This window comes from Lipophrys pholis, assembly GCF_963383615.2.
Source record: "Lipophrys pholis genome assembly, chromosome: 17".
Lineage (NCBI taxonomy): Eukaryota > Metazoa > Chordata > Actinopteri > Blenniiformes > Blenniidae > Lipophrys > Lipophrys pholis.
In genome coordinates this window covers 11,014,401-11,026,869 of record NC_137643.1, presented here as the reverse complement: position 1 = coordinate 11,026,869, position 12,469 = coordinate 11,014,401, and the positions used below count along the sequence as shown (strand labels likewise).

At 42.9% G+C, this 12,469-nt stretch overlaps 1 long non-coding RNA gene across 1 annotated transcript in view; it reads right to left on the bottom strand.

The window, feature by feature from the left end:
• The window catches only part of LOC308122803, a 73,607-nt gene extending 62,966 nt beyond the window's left edge, over positions 1 to 10,641 (bottom strand). Inside the window, exon 1 of the long non-coding RNA XR_013936171.1 lies at positions 10,499 to 10,641. This is a non-coding gene — a long non-coding RNA (uncharacterized lncRNA). The remainder of the gene's footprint in view (positions 1 to 10,498) is intronic.
• Positions 10,642 to 12,469: the final 1,828 nt, after the last annotated feature.

Genomic DNA, 12,469 nt, shown 5'->3' with positions numbered 1-12,469 from the left:
CCCAAATGCACACACTCTTTCCCCTCCACACACACGGGCCCGCTCGCTTTAAGTAGGAGTGCAAATGGTATCTGTGAAAGGCCTCCTAAAAGGTGTACACTACCTCCACGGCCCCGCTCCATACCCCACGCCACCCCAGCCCACCCTTTCAGGAGCAGTCAACAGTTAGGTAGCGTGTCCTGTCAGGTTGCAAATGCACTCAGCTATCCATCTCAGGCAGGCCGGCTGGAGGTAGTATGGGGGCAAATAGCTAGCAGACCTAATGGCACGTCATGTAGCATTAACCAGGCTGACTGGGCACTCGCCTCAAAAACCAAAGCACTTCACTGAAAGAGAGGGGGGGGGATCTTTGTACTCAAAAAGATGTTGCTAGATTTTGACGCTTATTGAAGGTGAGAGGTTTGATATTAGGCCGGGAATAAACAGATCTTTTCAGGGTTATTGGTTGATGCTCCTCATCTGATGGGTATTTGTAGTGCCTGTCATGGTGAAGCTCGTCTTCAAGTGGGTGCGGAGGGAAATATTGTTTAAGAAGACATTAGTGATTACACAATGTCGTGAGTGCAGCACATAAAAAGCAGTAAAGAAGAAATGTCAGCAGCTGTCTATTTATGTTAAACCGACTCAAGTTTATTTACAAGGCTGTCTAACTTTAATCCTACGCCTACATATCTTACCCCGAAGATCAGACCTTTGACAAGGAACAAGTTAACATTTGCATCGAAACCTTATCATGGAAAAAGTGTAGATTGAAAAAATGCATGGTGAAGCTTTCAGATCGACTTAACAGGCCTTTCATTGCACTTCATTGGATGGGCTATTACACGTATGAGCGAATATTTCAACATTGTGATTTCACTGTCACATTTTTTTTCTCTTCATAGAAGGACAATTTAGATGAAGTCCTTCAAGTCTTCGACATCAGGTACTTACAGATTCTATGATGATGATAATTACAAAACCACCATGGCTTTTTAAGATCTGACACACGCGAAGTTAGACAAGTTCCTGTTAGAATACTTGATGGTATGGAATATACAAATAGTAACAGAGTTATTTTTATCAGGGAGGATACCTGGTAATTTCCGATGAGGTCAACTTTCTTCTCCAACCACAGGTACTCCCACTGGGTAAGCCCCTGCAGACGGTTAAAGAACAGCTGCACCAAGTATGACTGTTTGTTTTATTTGCTCATGCAAATATGTGCCAGGAATGTGTGTGTATATCATATAAGTTACATGTGAACCTGTTGTTATGTGCAGCAGTAATATGAGACAGGCTTCTTGTCTGCCAAACGATTTTCACTGCCCAACGTGAGCATATAAAATTGTGGCTCCTTTGAAGATTCGTCTAAACGCCATCAGTACTCAGAACTGCTGTGACCCGAGGCCAGTTTGCAGCCAGGTGTGTGCACTGTGGCAGATGATAGTAGATGACAATGTCAGAGAACTGGACCCGGCCTGGCCACGGTGAAACCTCACATTAACCTCATTTATGTGAGCCACAGCTCATCACCTGACTCTGCGCGACAGTCGCTCACTGATGAGCACGCCAGCAAAAACAGGAGACTTAGCTGCAGTGTACACAAACAACATCACCTCGAACAGTGTGACTGCACATTTCTATGATCCTGACATGAACACAATCAATGAAATTGGACTATTGTTTTTTACAAGACAATATCCTGCAAATCAATCACATCTAATCAACAACAGAATGATTCCATGGCACAAAAGATTGACTATTTAGCTGTAAGACAACATTGGGAGAAGAAAAGCAGAAATACATAAACTCCTCTCCATTGTATGTGTGCTGCACACAGGAAGCCACAGCAACAGGAGTGAATTCTATAGCTATGTGTTTGCTGTAATTGCATCACATGATGTTTTTTCACTACTCCACATGATGTTTCTTCACTATGACACCCTCTTACAGCATGTCAGTGTCATTTATAGGCCCAATTAAATCACCTCACCTCAGACAATAATGTAGACAATCCTGTTACTTTTGGAGGAGCCTGTGGTGCTCATCAAGCAGTAGCAGCATGCCACAAGAGGAACTATGTGGAAATGTAGTATCAAAGATCTCGGATGGCTGCCCCATAAAGGAGCTATTGGTTCTGTAAGTGGTGACGGACTCGAATGAGGAAATAGCATCTGGGCTCACTGGGTTTTATCTCTGGAGTTGTGTTTTAGGACACCTCATGACTGTCCTGGCCAGGCATCCCTGTTCCTATTTGATGACTTTACTACAAAGTCAAAGAGAGGCCAGAAATAACAGCCAGTCAGGCAGCCAGACAGACATGTATCCAGCTCTCCCACAGCCAAGCATCCAACAAAATGTCCAGCCAGATAGAGCAGATCTACAACCAGCCAGCTGGTCATCCAGTATAGAAGGTGAAATGGCCAAGCCACTACCCCCAGCCAGCAAGCAATCCAGCTGGACAGTTGTCGGAACAGAAAGACAGACAAGCATCAAGCCACGCATTCACAAACTTGCTGTTTTCAAACCACACCACAGTTTGAGGAAATAGTTTCAGCCTTACATACACTGCTTTAAATATTGCATGTGTGGTTAAGTTGCACAGGCTCGTCTTGACCTGCCATCCAGTGCTCACCCATGTACATCCTCGGATCATGTGGTGAACCAGGTCCTTTGTTTTCAAACAGAGTCTGGGGACAGCAATTAGCTCCAGACGGACAGGGACTCAGACCTTCCCAGCATATGCCACATCACAAAACATCAAGGAGCAAGATATTTTGGGATGCATTGTACTGACCGTGCCTACAGTGCCATGTGTCGTATCTTGACATCAGCACACCGAGGTGTAAACAGTAGTAATGGGAATGCAAGGTATTGCCAAGAACAACACTGGTGAAGGGTGGGTTTTGGTATTTCACTGATTGTTTCTATCACTGGCCATTTTCCTGTTATTGAATTCCTCTCGCTCAGTGCATATCCTCCCGGCTCAGACTTAAGACATTGTTGACACCCACACACCCACCTTGCAGCTGAGAATCTGGGGGCTTTTCTTCCAACAATTGATGTAAAGGCCTTGGTGAAAACAGGAGTTATAGAAAGTTCTAAATGCATAGTCTGTTTAAATTGTGCCACCACCCAGGGAACCGGCTGGATGCATGCTGGTGAACCTTGTCTGTGATCCACTTCTTGTACTGGAGACCAAAGTAATGAGAAGAAACTGGGTGGAAAGTTCTATTTTTCAGTATTTGGATTAATCTTGTAGCTATCATAATCAGACGAGTTATTGTTTATCAAGAAGTAAACACGCAAAGCCCTGTCAGAGGATAGTGCAATAAGTAACAGGGTTATGAAACTGCAAGTGTGAATATGTGGAAACATGCATGCTGAAGGCTGCAACTGTAGACCATGGTTTTTGGACATTTCAATGTATTTTGCACCATGGAGCATCGCCAAAAATCAGTCATGAGCGAAGATTGCATTTCTACTCTTTACTGTAAAACTTTTTCAAAATGCACTCGGACCCATTGGCACTAAAACAAAGGCAAAATTGAGAGTTGACCTAAAATTTGGATATAAAGTATATTATGCAACAGTTTTACTGCTCTTCCCCACTCACAAATAAATTGGGCTGTATGTGGCCCCTGAACTAATCTGATGTGAACTAAAGTTGACCTTCCACAAATAAAGAAAGGAAAATACCGGTTTAAAACACTTTGGTGTAAATACAGAGAGAAGATATGGATGGTTTTGTCTATTCAACTGACCGAGATATATGTTAAGACAAGAAATATGTGACTTCTTACATGTAGTACGAAGCATTAAATGTTATCAATGGTGGTTCAAATTGTAACACAGTCTTCAGACAGACAACACTTGTGATGTTGGATGATAAAAAATGATGACAGTTCTGCTACAATATGCGGCATGTACACGACCCCAATTCCTAGCGTTCTTCTTTCATCCCTCCTCCTTATCACTATCTATCTGGCTGTGTCCCAGGTTGTCAGCTTATCCCCGTCCCAGGCCCGGAGCTCTATGGGGAAGAGAGGAGTCGGCAGGAGCTGTCTGCCTGCCATTCAGTGTCAGCTCCCCTCTGTAATCCTCTACTGCCTCCGATAAGGAGAAGGAAGAGAAGAGAAGAGAAGAGAAGAGAAGAGAAGAGAAGAGAAGAGAAGAGAAGAGAAGAGAAGAGAAGAGAAGAGAAGAGAAGAGAAGAGAAGAGAAGAGAAGACGTGCAACAGCAACAAGAGACATGGATGACGGAGGAGGGGTACAGAAGGGTGAATGTGCATGAGAACATATTTCTAAAGTAGGGAGATGACTGGAAACATTAGTTAGAGGAGGGAATACTAACAATTTAATCAACAAAACCAGACTCCAGTCCCCTCCAACAGTGATATGGATTTGTCGGAGAGCGAGTCACAGTTGAAAGCGCTCAGAGACCCTGTGCTGTTTTGCACCATATAATACCATTAAACATAGACAAAATAACTCAAACCACATTAGATTTTCTATAAAGAGTCGACTGCTATTAATTAGGTTTCCCCACATTTATCTTCGCCTCAAAAGGCCAAAGCCTAAAACTGTCCACACTAAGCTGGGCTCTGCTTGGACTGCGATCAAATATAAATCAAGGCGAGAGAGATCACAGGGGGAGCATGCTGAATCAACTATTGCATGATGACTTACACGCGGTATCTCATTTGACGTTGAGGCCAGGCGCAGTAATGATCTTTCTAGAGAGAGTTTATGGAACAGCTCAGAGGATTTCACCGATCTGATGAGCTGCTGAGATTCAAATTGAAGGAGGAATTCAAATTTGCAGGCTGAATGCTTGATTTTTACCCACAGCAGCACTCTCTCGTCGTTTACACGCCGAACACCCTGCAGTTCAGGCCGCTTCCGGCTTTTACACCAACTCGCTTGGCATATAGACAACTGTATATCATGTCAGCTCCACCGGCAGCCATTACAAGGCCAAAGCTAACACGCGGCTGAACTAAGTCCCAAAGCCAGCTTCCTTTTTTCACATGGTTATTGAGCCATGCAGCGGCTTATCGACCCGACAGTGTAACACAACTTTGGCGGATGGCTTTAGTCTTCACTCACTTTTATTCCTCTCCCTCTGCCTCCCCAGCACTCGATCTCTCATTCAGACACCGGGACTCTTGTTGTCATTCAGAAGATTGGTATTGATTAGACTGCCACTTCAAAATAAGGGCGGTGCGCACAGAAACAAGGTCACAAAGACGGCAGATTTATGCATTCACTTAGCTGAGTCCACCCACCTGCGCACTGATCAACAAGTACTAAAACTGTAAGTTACAGCATTTCATTATTAATATTGCTATGATAAAATATGAATCTCTACTACTTAATGCTCCTGCTTGCGTACAGGTGTCACATTTATATATTCACTTTCTATGTCTTAAAAAGTCACAAATGTTAAACCGAATGATTCAGAACTAGTGTTGGCATGAAGTCCACAGTCGTGATTTATTATTTAACAAATATAATATGTTCTATATTATTGTTTATTTTCTTTGCAACAAAAGCTGACAAAAACATATTCTCCAGGAATACTACAGGTGTGTCCTAATGATATCAATTAATAAATATACAATCTAAACAAATACAAAAAAAGAACAAGCCCTTCCTGCAAAGTGTGCTTTTCAAAGCAGGATGATTCCACCTTGTTAAAAAATAAAAGTTGAAACAGTTGCTCTAACCATCACAAATTATAACACTAGGCCTGAGATCTCTTCAGTGATAAGAAAGAATAGCGATAAGTTGTAAGGATGAATCGGACATATTGGCTGCGTTAATCGAATTATATTTTCAAAAATTGAAAGCTGAGATTTCATCATATTCCTTACCCTTTCTATCGCCATGTATTCTTCTCCTGAAAAGCAGATTTCAAGGGTCTGTCAATTCATTCTACACAGACGGCCGACTAAGAGGCACAAGACTGTGCACTAAGCAATAAAAACACATGATAACACAAGCTGGAATGTTCTTTCACATAAAATACAAAACCCGCTCATTGATCCCCTTTAAAGGCAGTATACAGTGTGTGAGTGTGTCCTTTCTCTTGTGTGCATGCATGTGTACTCAGTGCACTCATGAATAGAAGAGGATGAAAGGAAAAGCTGAAAAGGTCTGAGCACACTGCATGGTTCAACGAGACAGCTCAATCTCTTGATCTGCCCCCATCCCCACCCACTGCTCTTTACTTTTTCTAAATCCTTTCACACACACACACACACATATTTTTAAAAAAATTTTGCCCCAGTCGTGGCTCTCTTCACTGGCTTTTCTGTCTTTTTGTCATCTCTTTCTTTTCCGACTTGCATCCTTCGATACCATACTGCCTACATTGTTGTTCCATTGCTCCGTTTTCAAACAGCAAGGCCGTCTTTTCTCTCGCCGTACAGCTCATGGGTAGCTTCTAGTATGAAACGGAGGCAACCGGGGATTAACTCGTGACACGCGGTGTAGTGTGAGAGCTGCAAAAAAGGGGTTGACATCATTTTCATTATCACACATCAAACATGAAAAATGTGTGTGTGTAGAAGTGGTACACGCTCAGACAGAAAGGCAGGCGGTAAAGAAGAACAATATCTAATCAGTGTGCTCTACGAAAAATGTGTGAACTCAGTGTGTTATTTTCAATGTCCATTTCATTTTTTGGAATGTGACCTGTACATTTTGTCATCTCTGGAGGCCCAGTGGGAGCAGCTCTGTCTGTGATATTGCAATGAATGTCTGCGTTTGGTTTATGGGAACATTTGCGCGACATGAGCATTAACAGTTGGCCCTCAAATAAAGCACACACATAAGAGCTGATAGCATCGTGTTCGCATTGTGTTATAATCACCATATAGCCATGACCCGGCCGCCAAAAAAAAAACCAAGAAGAAAAGCACGATCAGGTTTACTGACAAACATAGAGTGCACATTTCGTCATATTTGTGTAAATGTTATTCCGTTTACGGAGAGCTCAGCCACAACTTGTTGTCAGCGTGAGCAAATGTAGACAGTACGTTTTGTTGTCCCAGCTAATTTCTCTTCAAATTTACACAGACACACACAAACACCTGTTACACACATTGGCCAATCCATTTGACCCTCCCACCCATCATTCACTCTCCCTGCATTTGCAGAGTATAGAGCCATTTCTGTCAATTACTCATCCAGCCGTGAAATCTCCACCCAATCATTACCGTCTGTGTCTCTGTGTGTGTGTGTCTGTGTGTCTCCAACATACACACTCGTTGGCACGGTCTCCACCCTTACATAGGCAGCAAATTCCAATGGGGAGGAGGACACTCTAGCATGATCTAGCGGATGTGTGTATTCATGTGTGTTTGGTTTGACTGCGTGGGTCCGTGTGCGCATATGGCTCTGACAAATGAGCCAAGCTCAGTTAAATGGCTTGTGATTAGGACACATTGGCTCCTAATTGCCTCTCATTACCATTTGAAAGTGAGTGGCGGCTGGAATCAAAGGCTACGGTGGCAGCGTTGAAGTGCGTGTGCGCGCATGTGGTAGGTGGGTGGGTAGGAAGGAACAGCATGCTTGATTCACAGTGGCACGGCTGCACAATAGAGCACCGCGGTTCGGTCTTTCCCCTCATGCTTGCCATCAAACCTGAGGCAAACAGTCAGTTTAGAGACATCTGAAAAAAAAAAAAAAACCAAACCTCATCTAATTCTTTTGCTGCTTCAACCTGAAACTCCTCAAAACTACAACTACTCCCTCTACTGTTCCCAAAATATACCGTCCATTTGCTTCTCAGTCTCTAGTATGCCCCAAATAACTCCCAAATCTATCTGGCCAATTTTAGACATACTCCAACGCCCATTATCTATTTAATCGTACTTAAATTCCTGCATAACATTGTGTTTACCTGCTTTGTAAACCTCTCTCCACACTTTTTGAAACACAATCTGCCTTTCAGCCATGCACTCGCCACCCTTTAAGTTGTCAAACTTCCTCCTGAAAGAGTTGGCGTTGAGGTTCACGTTTGTTCCATCCCGACTCTTAAATTCCTTCCTCAGATGCCACAGTGTCTTGTTTGCTCTCTGTTTGCCTCACATCTGCATGGCAATGGCCATAATAGCACCCGAACTGCCTTGTTTGAAATCACAGTGCCGGCTGACTTTGGCCCCATGCTTCTGCTTCCACTCCTCCCCATCTGAAATGGCCTTCTTAAGATGGTGTCTTCTTAAATCGTCCTAAAACAAGTATTCTCTATTGGCGTGCGCTTTTCTGTGAGCGAATCACAAAGCCCCGCAATTCGTTGAAACACAAAAACAGCAATTTGCTTCTTAAACTGACATCCTCAGTCAGCAATCGTGCAACAAGAGCCATATCATTACAAATGTATAATATGAACAGTGTCTTGGCAGACGTTTGGCCTCATGGATTGTTTTGCTGCATAATAGAAATATATATAGATATGATAACACAAACAAAATCACTTTGGTTATTTTGAATCCTGTGTTTTTCCTTTCTGGTCCCCGGAGCATCTTCCCTGTGTGCAGGTGTCTCCCTGCTGCTTTACGCCTAATTTAAACGAATGGCACGAGAAGCCTGGCAACAACGAGGAACGTGAACGGTTAGTCTGCTTAACAATTAAACGTCCACCTTCTCGGTAGCCTGCATCAGAAATATTAGTCGGTTCAACCAATTACTGTTTTATTCATGGACAAGGGCGCTTAGCTGTCATGCTGTTTGGGCTGCAGAGTCGTCAGACAGCAACCGCCCCCCCACCCCCCACCACCCACCCACCGCCGAGTAGTAGATTTCAGTTTTGAAACAGTGCAGTGGGACAATGGAGAGACGTCCTCTCTCCCAAAACCAGCACTTGTATGGCAATACTTTACTCAAGAAATGGAAAACAAGGTAGCATGTAGGCTGTGTCAGGGAAAAGAACCACATTCAAGTCAAGAATTTGGATATTAACCTGCTGATTTGAAATCATTGACCTGGAGACGTTGTGATCATCAACATCATTAACATAACTCGTCATGACAATGACCATGTTAGAATGTCCTTTCTTAGACCAGTCGACTAGTCTTGATGGACATTTTCATTTAGAAGACAGAAAAGATTAGTCACCATCAGGAACATCTCTGGTAACAACCAGGTCACATGAATGGAAAGTGACAAAGTAGGTGGAGATAGGAAACACGCAAAAGCAGTGGAATCCAGTCCTGGTCCAGGGAAATACAGCCGTAAACTGTGACATAACTTGTTCAATAAAATATCCCTGCACTGTTTGCTTTAAGCAACTATTCCGAGGCATTTTTATTTGCACAATATAACAATTTAGATTTCCTGCGTTCCTCATTTAAGGCATGTTACTGTCATATGTTGTCAATAATGTGATGTAACACAACTCAATAATTGTCTGTATGCTACAAACATGAGAGGAGTTCAACAAGTTATTTTTTCTCAGATTGCACAGATTGAGAAAAGGGGAACACTTCAGACTGTAAACATGCGGCAGGAGAAGTGCGGCTCTCCATCCATGGCCTGATTTGGACGCCACATTAAATTTATAATGTGGGGTGAAAAAAAAAAGCATAGGGACGCACATCCTACCCTGCTCCGAGGTGTAAACAGAGTAAAAATAGCCTGCTATCACAGGCTTCCCTACAGTCCCGTTATATAATGGTCCAAGCTCGGATGAATGACATCACGGGTAGTCCTGCAATCACAAACCGTATGTCCTTTACAACCAGCTGGCAATGTAAAACACTGTGTAGTAACATACAGGGCGGTGCAAGGAGAAATGCCCTTAATCCACACTCCAAATACGCAACTACGTTTCAGTACAACAACAGAAAAAGACTGGATAAATTATGTGGATTGGGCTGAGTTTTTCTCCGTCGCTTGCTCTGAGGGGAAAACACTTCCGCGATGGTGAAACGTTGATAAAAAAGAAAAAAAAAAAGAAAATGTAATGTTTGCCTTTGACAGTCCTTGTCAGCGCCGAAAGAGTTCAGAACAAGACACGCACGGCCGGAAGAAACGCGATTCATTCGAGAGCGACACTGTTTGTCGCTGGGAAATAGTGTGAGAAAGAGGCAAATGTTTGGAGTGGCGCAGTTACTGGAAGTGCAGCGGCTGCCCGACGGCAACTCGCCCCGGCGAGCGCGCGCCGCGCTCGGCCACCGCGGCGGCCGAGCCTCCGGCGCGCGCCGTCCCACTTCAACAACACTTTGCGTTCACGGCGAGAAATGACAAGTGTCCCCACCCGGAGACCCGGGAGCCCCCTCCTCCCGTGCTGCTCGCACACTTAAAAAAAAAAAAAAAAAATAGGTCAGGGAACGAAGTAAACATTTTTTAATTTTTTTTTTTTTTTAAACCAGTGCTTTGAAGTAAACCAGAGCGTCAGCGCCACCCGCTCCAGTTCTTCCAGCCATTTTATCTCCACAGAAGAGAGAAGTGACGCGGCGGAGGCGCCGTGTAGGAGCCGGCTCCGGGTAAAGACTTTGCTGCTACTTACTGTGGGGTGTAAGCGGGCTGCTGAGTTTGTGTCTCTCCTTGTTGCCAGGGCTCCCCCGCTCTGCTCTGCTCTGCTCTGCTCTGCTGCTCCGGCGCTGACGGTGGAAAGCAGCTCCACTCCTAATGATGTCTGCAGCGCAGCTAATAGCGCTCTGCCCCCACCTCCTGAGAGAGAGAGAGGGGGGGGGGGGGAGAGAGAGAGAGAGAGAGAGAGAGAGAGAGAGAGAGAGAGAGAGAGAGAGTTCAGAAATGTTGCAGTTAGTAAGCTACTCATGCACAAATAAAAGAGAGCTCTGAGCACAAATACAAAGAAAGTTCAGTGACAGTAGCACGGCGTGGGAAATAGACAATTGTCAAGTCTTTTTTGTTTGTTTGTTTGTTTTTTAACGGGAGCAAATGTTGTTTATTTGAATTACGTGTTCATTCAAACAACAAACACGGCAACAACACAACAGCTCACATACAGCAAAATAGATCATCCAGATTGATTTAGATAATATTGTACTTTATTCATCCCACGATAGGGAAATTTGCATTGTTAAAGCAGCAGAGAGGTAAAATAGGCAAAATGTACTATGTACTCTACTATGAAACATATTGACATTATAACAGTAAGTAAAATGTGCAACAAAAAAAAGTTTTAAAGTAGCAGGTATGGAGATGGAGGTATATGACAATCAGTTAAAAAATAAAAAAATAAATATTGCACATTATTATTATATTATTATTATAAAAAGTATCAGCCCAGAATACATACATCCCAGTTCAGACAGATGAGGGACATGCCGACAAAAACAGACTTGGATGACTTTGGGAATACCTGCAAGAGAGTCAAATGATATTTGTAAATGAAGATGCCAGACTCGGTACAATACATTCGACCTTGAGTGGAACATACATGTAATAATAAAGTCACTTGGAATGCAATCAAGGACTGTATCATGCTATGACTTTATAGTTAGAACTGCAGCATCAATCCAAACAAAATAAAAGGGGTTTCCTCTAGCAGCAAACGTAAGGATGTTATGAAAGGCCTCTTGTGATTTCTGTTGGTCGTATTATCACCTGTGAGGCCAAGTGTTTATTTATATTCTTAAAGTAACATGTTATTATTATTAAGATGAAATTATGCAGCTCAAATCCAAATCGTGACATAGGACATTATGCTATGATGGTAAAACAACATGAACTGAGTATTTTATACATTAGCAGCTGATTTGATGAGCGTAAATCAGTATTTCATTTAACAAGGAAGGAGGAGAAGTTGACATATCTGCATTATTATCCATGGAACTATATTAAAAATAACAAATCCTTGGTGAAAACAAATTATGTGAACCACGTGAATGTGTGCGTTGCTCTGATCTGGTGGTTTTATAGTAGTTAAAATAACATGAATATTCAATCGAGTAGGCAAAGAAGATGGAATTAATGCAGTAGCCATGTTATCAATGGAGTTTCTTGCATCACTATTTGAGGGAACTTTCTCGAGCGCTGAATAAAAGAGCTCAGCATGTGGCCGGTGACCCCCAATTATCTCACAGTATATCTGCACTGTCCAGTCACATTTTGAAAGCAACACAACCATTTTAGACATTATTAACCTATTATTGCTTCTATGTGAAGGATATAAATCAGTTTTTAATAAGAAAGTAGGAAAAGTTTGCAGCTGCGCTAAAATGCATGATAGTTCCTAGAGTTCCTAGAGTTTTATTAGGTGTTTTTGGGGGAAGGGGTCAGGATCTCTGCGAGAATCTACTCGGCTGAAAACAGTGACTGATAGTCAGCTGATGGTGACACGGTGGAAAATCTCAGCTGCTCTGAGCAAGTGTTTTCACTTACACACACAACAGCCACAAACAGAAACACAACCATGGAGCCACACGGGTAAACATGTTGAAGAAAAGACCTTTATGTGCTCGTGCATTGAACTCGAAACGACTTTTTGAACTCCTGATTTTGATTCCGATTG